The sequence below is a fragment of the Eptatretus burgeri genome, chromosome 25 (assembly GCF_056783735.1).
Source record: "Eptatretus burgeri isolate ZD-2024b chromosome 25, Ebu_testis_v1, whole genome shotgun sequence".
NCBI lineage: Eukaryota > Metazoa > Chordata > Myxini > Myxiniformes > Myxinidae > Eptatretus > Eptatretus burgeri.
In genome coordinates this window covers 676,590-693,718 of record NC_140985.1, presented here as the reverse complement: position 1 = coordinate 693,718, position 17,129 = coordinate 676,590, and the positions used below count along the sequence as shown (strand labels likewise).

General features: G+C 44.0%; 1 non-coding gene across 1 annotated transcript; it reads right to left on the bottom strand.

Moving 5' to 3' along the window:
* Nucleotides 1-4,202: 4,202 nt before the first annotated feature.
* LOC147007789 (U6 spliceosomal RNA) lies at nucleotides 4,203-4,309 on the bottom strand. The gene has a single exon (XR_015053900.1). It is a non-coding gene; the product is annotated as a U6 spliceosomal RNA (small nuclear RNA).
* Nucleotides 4,310-17,129: the final 12,820 nt, after the last annotated feature.

The following is a 17,129-nucleotide window of genomic DNA, read 5'->3' as shown; positions in this document are numbered from 1 at the left end:
TGTCCCAACCACATTTCCACAGGGCGCTCAAGGTCCGCCAACAACCCCCTTCTGGTAAAACTACCAAAATCACGAATCACTGCTCATCTTCACTCTTTCATTCCTCTTTTTCCCGCCTTTGGAATAAACTTCCTCACTCTATTCTTTCCCATTCTTCCCTGCAGGCTTTCAAAACAGCTGTTCACCACCACCTCTTATCTTCCCCCACCCAAATCCTCGATCTTTTCTACCCCCGATAATCCACCCAAGCCCACTTCCTTCAATTCTCCTGCTTTCCTTCCTGAAAGTCCCTGTAATGTCCATCTTCTCCTCGCCATATTCCCCGTCCCATCGCCATCCCTCTCCCTTCCACAGTTCACCTGTGTCTGTTCCCCAATGTTTTGTCCCTTCCACTCCCACCCCTCTTGTCTCATGCCTCCTTGCTGTGAGTTGTGTGTTCGCTCTCATACGAGCCTCGACCAAGGTATACAAAAAAAAAAAAAAAAAAAAAAAAAAAAAAACATTCCAAGAATAACATGTAAGCATAAAGTAATAATAAATTAGTTCAAGTCTGGTATAAGAGATACCAATATCACAAAATAAGAACACAAAAACACACGTAATATAACAATGAAGTCCACTAAATACAACACGTAATGTATATAATCTACAGATAGATAGATAGATGGTGGGAAACGGGCATTTAAAAATGTACTGTGATATTTTTCGTCACCTTATTTTATTTTGTTAATTTTACTATAGGGCCTACGAGCCGACTCCTTGGGGATTAGAGAACCCACAAGTCCCCGGTGGGCTCCCAGTTACTGGTGGGCCCTCGGCCAATGGCCTATGTTGCCGATTGGAAAATCCATCCCTGGCCGTACGTGCAAACCAAAAAAAAATACTTTCAAACAACCACACAGGCCGTTCCTTCGCTCTCGTAAACGACGACTGGATTGGGGCATTGTGTTCATCTAATATGGAATAGGCAAAGCCTAGAAGCGAACGTAGAATTATTCTTACATTCGCTTCTGATGTTACCTATAACTTGTTCACAACTGTATACTCCCCAACTATACCGTGGTACTTGTAAGCGCTGCACAGCTGATGCTTTACTTCGGAACCCCCGTGCAGCCCTCCCTTCAACAATGGGCGGGGTGGGCAAACACAAACTCAGCAACAGGTGCAGATATCGTTGACATAATCCGAAATCAAATTACAATACAGTATTAACTTTTGGTTAAATTTCATGTGAAAATATATGGTTACATGAGACAGCTTTGTCAAAGTGGGCTTAAGGTCTCCACTTAAGGCCCCATGGAGCGAACATTAAAGTACAGGGTGGCCACAATGTCTTGTCACCCCTTATAAAAATTGTGACATTGCCTTTTGTCATATTAACTAGAGGGAAGAGGAGTTATCATTGTTGATAACTCTTGAACGAACATTGGGTGACGTGGGTGAAATTTTCGGTCAACCTCCATGTGCTTTTGCATTGCCGAACGCGGTATTCCAATCTCCGCTGATCGTTTACAGGTCGATTTCTTTGGTGATCCGGCAACAGATTATTTGACCAATTCGCACTGCTGACCTCCAGTTGATGGTTTCCAGTTCTTGACATATCTTTTATGTTGCCTGTTGCAAAGAGTATATTCTCCCAACACAGAAGTGTCTTTTATCAGGAGGTTCTTAGCGGAATTGTTGCTGGAAGTCGATGTGCACTTATTTATTTATTTTTATTTTTTTGCGTACTTTGTCGAGGCTCATATGAGAGCTAACACACAACACACAGTAAGGGGGGAGGGGGCATGAGACAAGAGGGGTGGGAGTGGGAAGAACAAAACAGTGGGGAACAGAGACATTATGAGATCTGTGGAAGGGAGAGTGATGGGACGGGGAACATGGGGAACACAAGATGGACATTACAGGGACTTTCAGGAAGGAAAGCAGGGAATTTGAAGGAGGTGGGTTTAGGGTGGATTAACGGGGGTAGAAAATATCGAGGATTTGCATGGGGGCGGTGGTGAACAGCTGTTTTGAAGGCTTAGAGGGAAGAATGGGATTGAACAGAGTGAGGGAGTTTGTTCCAAAGGCAGGAAAAAGAGGAATGAAAGAGTGAAGTTGAGCAGTGATTCGTGGTTTTGGTAGTTTTAAGAAAGTTTTACCAGAAGGGAGTTGTTGGCGGACCTTGAGTGCTCTGCGAAAATATGGTGGAGACAAATCGCAGACACAGCAGGGGGGGTGAGCTTGGAGAGGAGACGGTAGAAGACAGAAAGACCACCGAACTGTCTGCGGTGAGAGGCCCAAAGACTCAGCCTCATCGCGGGAGATACCAATGATCCGAAATGTCTTGGTTTCCACAGCGTGAAGCCGAGAAAGGTGAGAGGCAGGAGCACCAGCACAGAGAGGAGAGCAGTACTCCATCAGGCTGCGGACAAAAGCTTTGTAAGTGGTCAGGAGCTCAGGTGGGCCGAGGAAGGACTTTGCACGACGGAGGATTCCCAGTCGGCGACTGGCTTTGGAGGCGAGGTTTGAAATGTGGCTTTCCCCAGGAAAGGTCATGGCAGATAGTGAGACCCAGAAGCTTGAAAGAAAGGACTTCTTCCAGAGGATTGTTGAGAAAGTGGATGGGGGAGGAGAGGGTTCTAAACGGTCCTTTCGGAGAGACAGAGTGATAGTGTGAGATTTGTCCGGATTGAAAGACATGTACCACGTGTTGGACCAGTTTGTGATTTTATCCAGATCAGCAGTGAGTGAAGAAGCTGCTGCTTGTCGGTCTGAGGGATGACCGATGATACGGCAGAGGGTGGAGTCATCAACAAAGAGATAAAGAGGATTTTCCAGAGTCGAAGAGGACTCTTCCATTGTTAACCTCCGCCATCGAAGATGGACGGAGGTTACTGTTTTCACCCCTGTTTGTTTGTTTGTTTGTGAACAGTATTACGGAAAAACTCCTGGACGGATTTCGACGAAACTTGGTGGGGGGGATTAGGTATGGTCCAAGGACCATGCCAGTAGATTTTGGACTTGGTCCAAAGTCCAATATGGCCGCTATGGCGGCCATTTTGAAAAAATATTTGAATTTTTGTTTTTGCATTTCTACATGTTTTAAGTGATTTCCAACCAAAAAAAAATAAAGTTGAAAGAGAAAAAAAAACTAAATTTTGCAACTTTTTAAAAAAAAAATTCGATTTTATTTGAAAAATATTTGAATTTTTTTTGCCTTTCTCCATGTTTTAAGTGATTTCCAACCCCCCAAAAAAATTTGTTAGAGAAAAAAAAATTTTTGCATCTTTTTTTCAAAATAATTTCGATTTTTTTTTTTGGGCATTTCTACATGCGCGTCGATCTCGTTTAGTTTATTCAATCGTGGTTCAGTAGAGTCTGATCCATTTTGACCGACGTGGCCAAGCACGCAATGCCTTATGGGATGTGTATTTTTTTAAACCCACCTTGTTGTGATCGTTGTCCTCCTGAAGGATTCTAACTGGCCGATTGTGGAATCCTATTTGGCTTCAGACAGAGTTTAACGTTTGTCCGATTTGATTATAAAATCCTACAAAAATCCTATCAACACTGATAAAACTGATGTCCACACAAGTCCTTCCTTGTGAAACAATTTATTTCCCAATTATACACCATACACTTCTCACCCTTGTACAATGAACTTAAGAATCCCCATTTGATTGCAATATTATTTGGTTCTATTTCATTTATTCTTACTTTAGTTAACAGTTAGACCAACCCGATTCAATTCACTTCTACATTACATCAGAGAGTTTTATTCTAACTTGGTACTTGGTCAGTTCCAAGGAGTACAAGCCACTGAGAAACTACTTCCTCACGTGCTCGCACTGAGAACAATGTGCCTTCCAAAATATTTTATACTTCCATGAGAGAGAGGTTGGGGGATATTCACCCAGACTGTAGACGTGTCTTTTAGACAAAAAGCCACTTCGTACATTTTCTAAGCAAAGGTTCATTTATCAGCTCGGTCACTCTGCTCCAGAACAACACATTTCTTATCATTTAGGGCAAAAGTCTTTTGGCCAGAAATGACAGCCAATTCAATTTGCAGCATAAAAGTTACATTTCTGAAACTCCATTTGTTACAATTTAAAATACATTAATATAATTTTTTTCCCCCACACCTGTTTGGATTATTGTGTGGTTAATCTCTGGTTAATCGGTAAGGTTAACGTTTATAAAGTTTTAAAAATTGGTAAAATATGGAACGCTTCACGAATTTGCGTGTCATCCTTGCGCAGGGGCCATGCTAACCTTCTCTGTATCGTTCCAATTTATGCATATGTACTCATGAAGTGAGTACACTCAAGAAGGGATTCTGAATTACTTATATACCTAAAACTGCTACCCCTCTCTAACAGTGATGGTGACTGATTTGTTCAGAATTAATTTTACTTACATTGGATTCATTATATTTTGTCACTCTTATTATAATATAGTTGTATTAAAAAATCAAAATGAAATAGTTGAGCTTAAAATGAAACAGCAGAATTAAGCATTTTAATCACGTGGCCAAGCACGCAATGCCTTATGGGATCTAAATCAGAAACTTGTTCATCATAAACGCTGAAAGATGTTCACCCGTGCAAAAGATTATCGTATATCTTGATGAATATCATGTCCACGATGAATGGCATCGAGCTCTTTCACACCTTCGTACATTTCAGGAACAACTTTCGACATGTTGCTCATACACCGCTCGCTCGGCGCAATCACCCGGGTTCCTTGGTGCCGTGCTTGGAAATATATCAGTGGAGGAAATATACACCACGTCTGATATTTGGGTCTTTCATGTCTCCGACGATGCCTTTATCTCCCAGGACGCATCATTCCCCATGACAAAAACCGGAAGCAAAAGGGTCATAGCCGACGACACGGATTCCAAATTGCCAGGGTATTGTGTTGTTGTTGTTGTTGTTTCATATTCTCTCATGTGCACGCGTTGAGTATGAAGCTCATTACGTTCGCTATGATACAAACAGTATCAAACAGACTGCATGTGCAGCTGGGGAACAGAAAAATGTCACTATCCATCTTGGGAATTTGTAAGCTTTCACATACATACCACTGTAAATACTGGTGTCTGAACATCACGATGCACATGCTGGATACCAGCAAATCATCACATATGGATGGGCATCAAGTAAATCTACACAGCCAAACCATGATGATTGGGGAGCTACACCCATGACAGTTGCAGTCTACCCTCCTCTCCACTGGCACAATTGGCACTATGTGTGGTTGATTCTGCATAAAGTGGGGAGCCATTGTACTTTAGGAAATTAACCATTACAACATCTGGAAGGAATTCCCAAGGACTTCGGCCATTTCGATAAATGATATCAACTACGGTGCCCATTGATCCATTGAAAAGACCAAAGTCAACTAGCAGATTTGATGTCAACATGACTTTTGCCCCTTTACACAGATATAATGTTCGACAGAGACCACCAGCTTTCTCAGTTCTTGCACTACTGCCATGAAAACCCTTGTGAACAGCATCGACTTTCGCTATAGGTGTGGATTTGTTTGCCTCCAAAATTTGAATTTTATTGTGATCCCACTCTTCTGCATGAGTTGGGAAAACAAACAAGCCTCGACTCTTCATACGGGACAATAAGTCAACACCATGGGATGACAGAAGTTGCTCCCACTGGAATTGCTGCAGCCAGTGTGCTTGTTCGGGTGTTGTTTCGTAGTACCGTGATGACAGTAAAGTTTCCTTGAGCTGTTTCTCATCATTTCCCTGACGGATTATGGATTTCAAGATAACTGCATGCTCAAAAGCTTTCCAGACAAGGGATCCAAGTAAGGCAGCGGGAATCTTGCTTTCACAGTTGTAGACAGGAGAGTCACACACACTGGAGGAAGCTGAACATCATCACTAAGAAAAACAACAAGTGGAATCCTTCCCCATAGTTGTGAAAAATTTGAACCATTATTCATTCCACATCTGCTGTTAAACTCCATCCATCCGAGTGTATTGCAGCCGACAAGTGAGCGCTCGTCCACTGACAAAGCAATGACACCCTCACAGTTCCTTCGAAGCTCTTCTCCGAGTAATCCGTCCGGAACAGACATTTCCTTCACTGTTTTTGCCCCTGTAGGTACCTTGAGGAAGCTGTGAAATGTTACGCCTGAAATAATATTGGCACTATTACCAGTGGGACAGAGAACTTGAACAGCTTTGTTCCTGTTGAACAAAATACGAATGGCTTTCACCAAGCTCTTGATCAACAATGACTTACCGGAACCCGCCGTGCCACCGACAATGAGGCGCAAGAGTTTGCAGTGCTCAGGATTACCTTTCTAATCAAGCAGAGTTTTCATCACCAGATTAAAGGCGAAACGCTGATCCTTGTTCAGCAACGTCAAGTTGACGTCCGGTAACTGCAGACCTTCAGCATCTTGGTTTTCCCGATGTTCTGCAGTAACTGACTCGAACCATTTTGCGGCTTCATCCACAGGATACAACCGACTAGCAGCATCCCAGTGATAATCAACTCCTCCATCATCATATACAAAATCAGAAACACTGTCCTCAAATGTTACATGTGGCTGAACAAGGTCCATCCATTCAGGCTGCTCCATATCAGAGCAGTCATTCTCTGAAGGGACATCTTCTTGGTCAGAATAGGCACCGTCTTCTGCATTCCTTCGAGCCCTCTCAATATCAGCTTTGAGAAAACTTGGACAGTCATTGGATTGGAGAAAATGTTCCATTTTCCTGCACCATGTTTCTTCCGGTACACCAATCTCATTCAATGACCGCCAGTTTGGCCAGTGAGGAAGGAGCATCGTTCGGCAATATTCTTCATCCAAAGGCCAAGTCGCACGGATCTGACTTCCGGAAATTACTGGCACCTTTCCCAGTTTACAAATGAAATTGTTCCGTAAAGTAAGTTCTTCCTCGGGATGACTTAAATATTTGTCAAGAGGGGTGTTCTTGGTGACAGTTGAACCTTGACGTTCCAAAACTCTTGAACCAGACATACTCACCATTTGAAATTGGTGCCTACTTCGGTGTAGCGTCAAAGATGCCAGTTCAAAGGACGCTTCAACGGCTGAAACATCACGATTTACAGTACCCATTAGTAATTTGGAACAGAGTGATTTAGCTGGAGCACCAGTGGATTCCTCTGCACAATGGACCATGTCATTGAAGAGGTCAACAGTTGCCCCAGAAGGTTCGTTACCCTTGCAAGCGAATCCACAGACATACTTTTCAGTGGTAATAATCTCATTGACAGATGGATTCTCTGGATTGCTTTTGGAGACAATAATTGATACGTCTCCATTTGCTTTCCAGCCCTGTGTGTGATATTGTGAATGTTGTACTGACATTGGATGGTCTCGCTCCATTTCTAAACGATTTGAGCCATTCGAATCCTTAACAAGAGCTGGTTTTTCCCGCAGCTCTCTACCAGGAGTATTTAATGTACCAAATCCCGTTCTACATGTCCTGTTTCCCTTTTGGACTCGAGAGAGTGATGGTTTTTGGGGTTTTCGAGCAGTCGTCGGAAAAACGGTGCAAGTTGATTCGATTTGCCAAACGGATATGATCTTCCAGAAGAGATTCTTGAGACTCGGAAACATCCATTTTAGCAACTTGAGCGATGGATTTTTCTCCTCGGGTGGTGCTGGTGCGAATCCTTCAGGTGGTGCCCAGAGATCTTTTCTGGGATGACCATTCTCATCAGTACCAGCTGGGTGACATGCTGTTAATCCAAATATAGCATTTGCCCACCTGGATAACTCTTCAGCGCACTCACCATCCGAGAGTCCTTTCTGAACAGCCTCGTACAGTAGATTATGTGGTTCCCTATCAGATCGCCAGCACAAGCCATGCCAATGTATTCTCATCGGTCCCCGAGACTTTGCAAATTCCTGCCGATACCAAAATGTATCGACACCAAAAACTGGTTCCATGACCTGTCTGAAATATGCCTGACTACGGAGGTCAAAGTATTGACCAACAATATGAGTATTTCTCTAAAGAGCTGCATACAGTTCGTTTCGGTTCTGTGAATCAATATCTTTGCCAGTTGTTTCATGATTGTAAATCTGCAACAATCTTCGTAATGGCTTAAAGTAATACTCAGCACAACTACCAGTTGTGAAAAATGATTGTAAACCTCTTCGAGCATTTATCTGAAATTCAATAAGGGACCTGAGCTCCTTGCCTTTCTGAGCCCAACGCTGTGATGTTCCACGTAACTTCGCTCCGAAGTGAAGGATCTTCTGTCCAATGGAGTTATCACCCTTTTCAATTCTTTGCTGCAGATCGTCCACCGTCATGTGCTCATCTCCCAACTGCTGCTTCACAATGTAACTACTCTGTTGTAGTGCACGCTTTCTCATGATCATATTGTGAACAATAAACTTGAAAAAAAGTTATTTGCTGCAAACCTCCCATCTTCATACCAGAACAAATGCTCTGCCCAATCAGACATCGAAGTGCATGTCCGGGGACGGTTGATATGAGAATCACCCGTGCCATCTGGAAATAAGTATGGGAAGGCTCGGGTAAAGAAATGTTTTGATGTAAATTCAGACACTGGTGTTGTGTCTCGTGTTGGCCAAGGAAGAGTTACAATGCCCTGTTTATTTGACCCTAACCTCCCCCATGATCTTCCCCAATTACCTCCTTTACTGTGTTTTCAACATGCTTGCGAATATCCACAGCTATATCCACAGCTATATTTCAACATGCTTGCGAATATCCACAGGCAATAATACACCTGAAACCGTTTCACTATCAATATCATTGATGCAGGGGTCAATTTGTTCCTGGGCAGGGCATTTGTCATTGATGTGTGTAGTTGTATTGGGGTTATATTCCACTGTGTGTATGACAATTTCACCATCTCAAGGCAACTGATTCAATCTTTCCTGACTGATCATAATATCCGCATAAGCTGGATTTTAGGATTTTAACCAGACCAGAGCAGATTGCACTACATATCTGAATTCCTTACTTGTATCATCTTTACCCTGTTTACGAACTCGAATGATTTTAATATCTTCAGGGAGCTTTGGAAATATTTGGGCAGGTTCATTGATGGCTTGAGGAAATGCCACACAGTGACCATTTGGAAGCAATTCCACCATGTTTCAACATGTGTACATTTATAGTTGGTGAAATTCTGGAAATGAGTTGCTGTTCCACAAGGGTCAGATGCTGCAGCTCCTGTGGGACATTTCCTGGGTCCATCCTGTTTTCTGCAGAGAACATTTTGACTGGTTCTTTGTCATTAGAGCATCTTGCACACACATTTTTTTTTTACTTTTGGTGACATTTTCATTTCCAGTCTGCATTCATGACAAATTTCACAAGATGAGAATCAATATGACACTTGCTCTGATTCGAAAGAGCCCTTATCGAATCCATTGCTCGGTTTAGATTTTGGTTTTCATTTGGTTTAGGAACCTCATATTCAATACCTAGTGTTCTACAACTGTGGTACAAGTCTGACTCTTCAGTTGGTATACATGGGACAGTCTCTGTTGGCCTGTGAATTTCTTCAGCAGAGTCCTTGAACATTTCTTTCACATTGTGATCTGCTATTTCACAGTCACGAGTATTTGAAGATATTGGAAGACCATTGGGCTTATCTGCATGATTTTGTGCACATGATGCGTTGGATGTGCTGTTGGATGTTGTTACATGATGTTGATGTTGTGATTTCTGTTTTTTTCTTATTTTTTGCAGCAGTAACTTCTGCAGCATTCTTTCGCCTTTGTTTTACATGTATTGCCTTTGAATGTGTAGCATTCATTCGCTTTTGTTTGACATGTATTGTCCTTGAATCTGTAACACCTGTCCCGTAACACCCATTCCCGTAACATCTGTAACACCCATTGTCTTCCTTGATTATTTCTCGAAGAAGTTTGCAATGGTTTTTAACTATCAATAGAGTGATGGCATCTAAGGAAGCATCTTCCACAATACATTCGTCTTTATTGTAACATATTTCATTTGATCTAGAAACTTTATTGAATCTACCACCCCTCAACCAAGTTACAATGCTGCATTCCAGAAGGAAAGATGCTGCCTGGACTTCGCAAGCTGTTGCCCACCCATTCCCAGTCACCATGTTTTCGTAGTAAGCACTTGAACTTGAGGATTCCAAGCCATTGACATAATAAGGCATAGTCTTTCCAATCATCCCAGTTGTCAAAGATTGTTTTACAAATCAGTTTTCTGTAAAACGTGGCCTTGAAAATGTTCCCATGGATGGCTAAGCTTATGCAGTGAAAGAAGCAATTTCCATCCCCAGGTACATCACATACATCAAAATATTTTCCCTGAATAGTTATGGTGTCCTTTTGACCATGTAAGTTCACTGGATCTAATGAAATGGGTGTCCTGGAATATGATGTCGGAATTTTATGTACCGGTAGTGAATACTGATGGTCTGAGTTTATTGAGGACACGAGAGATGGAACTTGTAAACAGCTTGCATCAGGTTTTCTAACTTTTTGGGCGTAAGTTTGATCTGGAGTTTTGTTTTCTACACAAATTATCTTGGCATAACTATGATCCATATTGTATAGACTCTATAGGTGTGGGTACAGCCAAGTCCGTGTATACAGATATTTCAAATAAAAAATGATTTTATTGACTGACTGGTATCACTACAAGCCGGTAGGCGGACATGGGTAGTCGCCTACCCAATAGAACCTGACACGATGGGTCAGGCCCGTTCGATGGAGAATGACCTGAGGATTAAGCACAAGAATATTCATGATTCTAGCTTTAATGCTGCAGATTTTTTCGTTAAAATACCCCCACATTTAGAGGTTTTTCGGCCGTTGTTAGGCAAGGGAGGGGTCCATAGCAACGGTTCTTTCTCACACATAACTAGGACATACCGTGAACCTACCATACCAGTTTCATGTATCTCTGACTCATAGTCTCTGAGATATAACGAACTTCGTTTTTTATTGTTTTCGACCAGGGTTCATTCAAAGTCTATCTTCTCCGACAGTTAGGGGAGAGGGTCGGATGGGGAGGAAGACAAATGGAAAGCTGGTGAAGGGATGAATCACATTGAGGAGTAATAAGAGAGGGGTCAAAGGGAAGTAGGAGATTGGAGGAGGTGGGGAATTAATTGGAAGAGAGAGTGTGGGAGAAGGAGGCAGCTTTGTAGACATGAGGGGGGAGCAGCTTTGAGAAGTGGGGGGGGAGAGGGAGAATTATGGGAGAATGGTCAGTGGGTAGCTTTTGAGAAGGGTGGGGGAGAGAAAGAGAAGTTTGCTTTGATGAGGGAGGAGGTGGCTGATTTGAGAGGGACGGGTGAGAAGGAAGCTTTGAGGGAGAGAGGAGATGATAAGAGCAGGCAGAGCCATGGGGGAGGAGAGAGAAGGGAGAGGTGGGGAGAAGGGAAGGATGAGACCGGGTCATGAGTGGTATTGTGAAGATGGGAGCGGGTGGGGGGAGGAACAAAAATTGAGGGGGTGGGCAGAGGGGGAGATGTGATAAGAATTGCTTCCCACATTCTTCCTTCCCTGGACTTCTTCCCTGCGTGTCCACGTTTGTTGTGCGGGCACAATGCTTATTGAGTAGGAAGTGGTTTGCGACGCTTTCTCTTGTGCCATCGAGTGCAGTGCGTCGAATATGCACAATACAGAGTGCGCACTGGAGATTGAATGTTTGTGCGGGAGGGAGCAGGGACCCATGTCGTTGCCTTGGGCATGTCAAAGGAGGGGTGAGGGTAATCGCGGCCATCACCACAGAATGACATGTACTTTTGAACAAGCTGCATCATGGACAAGCCCCCATCGAATGTGCACCAATGAAAGAAGCTCGCATGAGACGAGATGGAAAAAGTCATGTCCTGTGAGGAGGAAGAAACAAAATGAGTGTACAGGGAGAGTCGCCGAAAAAGCTGGTCCTGCGAGGAGAAGGAAGAAGCTCGTAGTGCGGAAAAGAGCAAGGAGAAAGGCCAGAATGCTGCTCGGTCCGCATGGAGCTGTTTGTTCCAGGTGCACAGCAGAAACAGAGCGGTGTGCAACTGGCATACCTGGGACGTCAAAGAGAACTTGCCTACTGGTGATGGACACCTCAGAGACGCCGTCACACTGCATCGCCACTGCCCATCTTTCCTCCATCACCCCCTCCCCTCTCTGAAGTATATTTGGACTGGCACACCCCTCATTGGGCTGTGTGAGGTGAGGGAACAACTCAACCCCATCCTCCATGCTTTTCTTTTCTTCCAGTTCTTCTTGTCTTTTCCTCCTCGAATGGATGATGGCCATATGTCTTTTCTGTGAATAAGACTGTCTAAGAATACTCGTTTGGGTTAAGTTTGCACTTCTGTGCATTTCACCCGTAAATACTCGCTTTAATGATTGCTTGCTTTTGTGACAAAAGACATGTAAATAATGTGCTTTTCACTATTGTGTGTGTAAATGTAGATTGTTGGTTGGCCTTTCCTCCATTGCTCTCACACAGTTTACAGGTATAGTTCGACGGGAAGTTGTACCCTACGTGATTTGCTCTCGTGAGTCAGCATACACTCACTGTATTGCTCGGCAGTAATCCGAGTGTGCGCCGAGGGCACGGAACTCGGTTAGTTACGTCACCTCCTCTTTTTAGGGAATCCCTCTCCCATCCTGTGAGTATTATTGTGAATCCATCTAAATATCGAATCTCTTCACCCAACATATATAATTGGGAATTGCCCTTCCACCCTCTTGATAACAGTAATCCCTACATGTATGAAATGGACAAATACTCAAACTAATCATACAAGGTAAAAGGACTAGAATATAAAACGGAACCAAACATTTAATTGACAAAAATACAGGTTTGTAAATTCACTTTCTGCAGAAAATGGTAATGCAGCACAAAATAGTTATGTCACATGGTATAACAAAAGCCACAGTGTGAAGTTCTAAATTCCCAAAGGTGTATACGTTGGAGAAGGTGCCCCCCACGGGGTACCTTGTTCTCACCATGCATGAGACATTACAGAACCACCAAAGCCGGTACTTTATCTTGATCCACAACCAAAGGTTTTGATTATTAATTGGTGAGAGTGATCTGTACGAATAGAAAAAAAAAAATCTTCCAATTGTAGCAACGTAATGAAGTGATAACAAGAAAAAGAGTAATCAAGAGACTGCAGACCAAGTACCAAGACACCCTGCTTTGATCGGACACCTGACCCTGACCCATGACGTTTATTTATTATTCAATTGAATTCAGAATGTGATGAAAATAAATTCAAATCAAATCAAATGGAAAACCAAATAGGTATGGTCCTGCATTGGAGTGATCAGAAGAAACCCGAACAAGCACAAAGTAAAGATTAAGTCATCTGGAGGAACCTGGATAGCATTTGCATTTCAACTCCTCCACCTTGAAACCTATCCGGGTGTAGCCAAGTTCACCTTATTCAAAAAAAAACAAGAATACATATCAACAATTAAATAATTCTAGCTGCCAGACCATGTGTCCGATCAAGTTGAAATTAAAAACATGTATTCCCCATCACTACTCGATCATAAATATGAAGCTTCACGTCGGTTTATTAAGGGGTTACAGAGAAAACATAAGCCTGGTGTTGGCTTAGTGGTTAGGGTGGCGGCTTGGGATCCTCGGGTCCTGAGTTCAAGTCCCGTTGGCCGCTAAATTAAAAATACACCACGAGGTTGACTCAGCCTGTCTGTCATCCTTCCGAGGTCGGCAAAATGAGCACCAGTGTACTGGTAAGGGGAACACTGCATCAGCGGCATAGCCGCGTCCCAACCAGTGATGCAACCATCAGCAGCCACAGGCTGCACTCAATAGAGAGAGAGAAAACATTATTTTATATTATTCTTCAATGCAACATGGCTGCCAAACCGTGTGACTGATCAATTATTGTTCAACAAAATTACACACCCAAGAATTGGGAAATACTTGTGTGAAATTTCTCCTCAATTTGTCCAGCCGTGCTGGAGAAGATTTTTATAGGTTTTAGGGTCAATCTAATGTGGCTGCCAAACCATGCGACCAATGACATCATATGTGTGAACCTTTTGTTCCTCTTGGACAGGCGGTCATACGTGTAAAGTTTCACCTCGATCTGCTCAGCCAATTCAGAGAAGATGCTGAAGGTTTTTTGATTTTTTTTGTAAACAATATTGTTGCCGAATGATGCGCCCGATGATGTCATGAAATTTTTTTCTGTGAACCATTTTATCCTGAGATGACCCTCAAAATTTTTTATACTGATCAGATGTAGCGTTCAACATATGCAATTATGATGTCATAACGAGGTTACCTATGACGTCATTTTTAAAAAATCACACTCATTCCCCATGAGGAGTACTTGAAATGTGTCAAATTTTTCCTTGGTGTGGATTCAGAGATACAGAGGTCCAAAGTTTTTTCCAACAAGGCTGCCACAACACCAACCTGTGACGTCATAATTAACATTGGAACATTTTACACGAGGAGTCGCACCCATGGTGCAGGGTTTATTTTAAGGAAATTTTAGAACTGCACAAATCTTTGAGGCAGGTGCCATGATCCAGTGTTTGAGATTCTCTGAGTCTGAGAAGCATTTGTAATGGCTATTTTTTAAATTTTTTTAATTTTATCGATTTTTCGTTCCTTTGTATCCTTTGACAAGGTACGCAAGAAGTTGGTGAACCCACTTCAGAATATATTTTTCAAAATATGTCATCAATAGTAACTGATGGAGCCAGTGTTAATACTGGAGAAAGAAAAGGTCTGTGGGCATGATTTGATTCCATTGACTGAAATCCCAAAACTGAAAATCTGGTGGTGCTGTTCATCGCACTCAGTCAGCTTGGAAGTCAGTCACGGATCCAGTGTCCGAAGTAAGCCACTTGCTGCAGAAACTAAGTGGGTTGTCAAGCTTTTTTCACACTTCTGGTCTGAGAACTCGACAGCTGAAAGAATTAGCCAGTACAAATGATCCAGCATGTCAGTCCCTTCCAAAAGTATTTGAAGTTCGGAGGGTGGAGCAAGTGTTGGAGCGGGGCGTGTTGGAAAAAAAAGGGCGGAGATAGTGTTGGAAATCACTCAGTTGGGCGAAGCTCGTGTTGGAAATCACTCAGTTGGGCGGAGCTCGGGTTGGAAATCAGCCAGTTGGGCGGAGCTGGGGTTAGAAATCACTCAGTTGGGCAGAGCGAGGGTTGGAAATCACCCAATTGGGCGGAGCTAGGGTTGGAAATCACCCAGTTGGGCGGAGCTGGGGTTGGAAATCACCCAGTTGGGCGGAGCTGGGGTTGGAAATCACCCAGTTGGGCGGAGCTGGGGTTGGAAATCACCCAGTTGGGCGGAGCTGGGGTTGTAAATCACCCAGTTGGGCGGTGCTAGGGTTGGAAATCACACAGTTGGGCGGAGCTGGGGTTGGAAATCACCCAGTTGGGCGGTGCTAGGGTTGGAAATCACCCAGTTGGGCGGTGCTAGGGTTGGAAATCACACAGTTGGGCGGAGCTGGGGTTGGAAATCACCCAGTTGGGCGGAGCTGGGGTTGGAAATCACCCAGTTGGGTGGAACTGGAGTTGGAAATCACCCAGTTGGGCGTTGCTATGGTTGGAAATCACCCAGTTGGGCGGAGCTGGGGTTGGAAATTACCCAGTTGGGCGGAGCTGGGGTTGGAAATCACCCAGTTGGGCGGTGCTAGGGTTTGAAATCACGCAGTTGGGCGGAGCTGGGGTTGGAAATCACCCAGTTGGGTGGAACTGGAGTTGCAAATCACCCAGTTGGACGGTGCTATGGTTGGAAATCACCCAGTTGGGCGGAGCTGGGGTTGGAAATTACGCAGTTGGGCGGTGCTAGGGTTTGAAATCACGCAGTTGGGCGGAGCTGGGGTTGGAAATCACCCAGTTGGGTGGAACTGGAGTTGGAAATCACCCAGTTGGACGGTGCTATGGTTGGAAATCACCCAGTTGGGCGGAGCTGGGGTTGGAAATTACGCAGTTGGGTGGAACTAGGGTTGGAAATCACCCAGTTTGGTGGAGCTTGGGTTGGAAATCACCCAGTTGTGTGGAACTTGGGTTGGAAATCACTCAGTTGAGCAGAGCTTGGGTTTGAAAATATGGTGGGGACATATCGCAGACAGAGCAGGGGGGGTGAGACCAGGGAAGAGATGGTGGAAGACAGAAAGTCCACTGACCTGCCTGCGGTGAGTGAGTGAGAGACCAAAAGTATCAGCTTCATCGCGGGAGATACCAACGTTTCTAAAAGCATTGGTTTCCACAGCGTGAAGTCGAGAAAAGTGAGAGGTGGGAGCACCAGCCCAGAGGGGAGAGCAGTACTCCATCAGGCTGCGGACGAAAACTTTGTATGTGGTCAGCAGCTAAGGTCGGCCAAGGAAGGACTTTGCACGACAGTGGATTCCCTGTCGGCGACTGGCTTTGGAGACCAGCTTGGAAATGTGACTTTCCCAGGAATGATCATGGCAGATCGTGAGACCCAGAAGCTTGAAGGAAAGGACTTCAAGAGGATTGTTGAGAAAGTAGATTGGGGGGGGGTTGGTGGGGGTTGTGAGGGATTTCCAGACCATCCTTTTGGAGAGAGATGGTGAGGGTGTTAGATTTGTCATGACTGAAAGACATGTTCCATGTGTTGGACCAGTTTGTGATTTTATCCAGGTTTGCAGAGAGTGAAGAACCTTCTTCCTGCCAATCAGAGGGATGACCGATGGTACGGCAGAGGGTGGAGTCATCAGCAAAGAGATGAAGAGGATTTTCCAGAGAGTTGGAGAGATCCTTGATGAAAACCAGAAAAAGAACAGGGCACAGAACACTGGATTGAGGAACTCCAGCCTGGACAGGAAGAGGGGATGATGGAACTCCTTTAAGGGCCACATGTTGGCTGCGACAAGAGAGGAAGTCTGCGAGCCATGAGTGGAGATCACCTTGGATACCATAGGAAGAGAGTTTGTTGAGCAGTGCGGGATGCCAGACCGTATCGAAAGTTCATGATATGTGGAGGGAGATTTCTCTTTGTTTGTCCTTATTCTTGGTTCTTTTTGTTCATTGTCCCCTCTTTTATCCCCATTTCACTTTCACTCTTTATTTGTATATCTGTCTTCGGAGAAGTGAATTCTTAGGAAACTGTTTTGAATAACGCTCACCTGGCTGTACCTGGATGGGTT